This window comes from Oryctolagus cuniculus, chromosome 1 (genome assembly GCF_964237555.1).
Source record: "Oryctolagus cuniculus chromosome 1, mOryCun1.1, whole genome shotgun sequence".
Classification (NCBI taxonomy): Eukaryota; Metazoa; Chordata; class Mammalia; order Lagomorpha; family Leporidae; genus Oryctolagus; species Oryctolagus cuniculus.
In genome coordinates this window covers 158411989-158414480 of record NC_091432.1, presented here as the reverse complement: position 1 = coordinate 158414480, position 2492 = coordinate 158411989, and positions in this window count along the sequence as shown.

The window sequence follows — 2492 nt, the reverse complement described above, 5'->3', positions numbered from 1 at the left end:
CTAGGGTTTTTTTTTTTTTTTTTTTTTTTTTTTAGCATATTGAGTCTGTTATCAGTTTTGTCCTCATCTGAGCAATCAGAGCTTTGAGTTTTTCTGAGCCTTTGGATAATGTTCTTTATTTTTTTCTCCCCCAAACTATAGAAGTTAATTATGTGATTATTATTATTATGATTCTCAGTTTAGTATCTGGAACACCTCTAAATACTTTCATCCAGAAGCTTGGTGAACAGCTAAAAACTCCAAATAAGGGTCTCCACAGCTGTTACAAATCCTCCTTGGAGGGCCCATCTTCTTTTTTTTTTTTTTTTTTTTTTTTTTTTTAATATTTAAAAGACTCTTTTATTTTTTTGACAGGCAGAGTGGACAGTGAGAGAGAGAGAGACAGAGAGAAAGGTCTTCCTTTTGCCGTTGGTTCACCCTCCAATGGCCGCCACGGCTGGTGCGGCTGGTGCGCTGCAGCCGGCGCACCGCGCTGATCCGAAGGCAGGGGCCAGGTACTTCTCCTGGTCTCCCATGGGGTGCAGGGCCCAAGCACTTGGGGCCATCCTCCACTGCACTCCCTGGCCACAGCAAAGAGCTGGCCTGGAAGAGGGACAACCGGGAAAGAATCTGGTGCCCCGACCAGGACTAGAACCCAGTGTGCCCGCGCTGCAAGGTGGAGGATTAGCCTAGTGAGCTGCGGCGCCGACCCTATGGAGGGCGCATCTTCTCCTCATCTCCTTCCCTAGCCAGTCATAAGGACTCAACCAGGTTCTCCTATGCAAGAATGTATCAGTCCAGGAACCTCTCCTCACTGGAGAATTAAAAACATCAACATATCTTCTCCGTTACAGTTATTTCTTCTTATTTTTTCCTCTCCTTTCCACACTCCTCTCCCATCCAAATGAGTTTTGCCATTTAGTATTATCCTGCTGTTCTCCCTCCCCGTTCCACACCCCGCGTGATTACAGGAATTCTGAGAACAGTCCTTATAATCCTCCAGGTATGTGCAAAAGGCAGGGGCTGGGCTGGTGTCTCATCTTGTTCATTAAAAGACAGTCTGAGAAAGGCTTTGGTCTCTGCCAAGACACTGTGACCTGAATGTGATAAAGCTGTGGCAAACACTTTGATGTGAATTTGAGTTGATGTTTTTGGTCTTCTTCAGAATCGCTGAGTTCTCTGAAGTGGTGTTTTAAAATGCTAAGGCTTAGGGTTGGCTAACTGTGTTTGAATTAAAATTTTTATGTAACTCAATGTCATATTGCACACGCTCATGAAAGGGGAATGTCCTTGCATGCCCTCTTAGTTCACTCACCAACCCTCTTGATGTTTGGCACTGTGCCTATCACATGCTCCTTAGAACATGCTGTGGGGAGGGGCGGGGCAATGCAATCACTTCATTTAAATAAACAAAATCTGGCCCCACCTCACCCAATACAGCTGTGTTTGAGCAGGACTCTGTTTAGTTTCTTTCCTTCCTTCCTTCCTTCCTTCCTTCCTTCCTTCCTTCCTTCCTTCCTTCCTTCCTTCCTTCCTTCCTTTCTTTCTTTCTTTCTTTCTTTCTTTCTTTCTTTCTTTCTTTCTTTTTTTACAGGCAGAATGGACAGTGAGAGAGAGAGAGACAGAGAGAAAGGTCTTCCTTTGCCGTTGGTTCACCCTCCAATGGCCGCCGCGGCTGGCGCGCTGCGGCCGGCGCACCGCGCTGATCCAAAGCCAGGAGCCAGGTGCTTCTCCTGGCGCCGCAAGGTGGAGGATTAGCCTAGTGAGCTGCGGCGCCAGCCTCTGTTTAGTTTCATGATGAATCAACAAATCAGTTATTTCCTGATAGCAGAAATTTAACTTTGCACCAGCAGATAATAAGCATAGGTTACTTGGTGGTTGCTGTTTATTTTCCAGGCTAGAATGAGATATAATAGTTCGCTAAGATTGTCTATTATTGACTTAGCAGAGACAATTTTGAATGGGATTCAAAGAGGGGAGAGGGAAGAGGAGGAAGAAAGGGAGAGATGAGAAGCAAAGAAAGATCTTTTCATAGGGAAAGAAGAGAAAACAGCTACAGCAAACAACATATAACCTACGCCAAAACTTCCTGGATACAAATTAAGTTTCTTTAGCAGCAAAAAAAAAATATTCTTTTTTATTCTTATTCAAAAGCACAATCCTTTGTTAACATTCAAGTAAAATAGCCGATTAATCCACATCTAAAAGAACTCAATATTCTTGCATACAACATAAAGGGGAAAACATTTAAGAAACTGCCCACAACGTAACTGTATAAACACCATTCCTCCTCATTTGTTCTGTAATCACAACATAAGCCAGGTTCTGCAGCCACCTGTCTCAGCTTCTAAAATGGAGTAATTTACGGCAAAAACGTATTTCATATCTATGTTTTCTGTGATATGTACAGTAAATCTTTGACTATTTGTTATGAAATCTTTGAATGCTTTAGGAGAAATTCAATATTCTCAGATTACTCTCACCTTTTTCTCAGTATGTCCCATGGAAAGTGA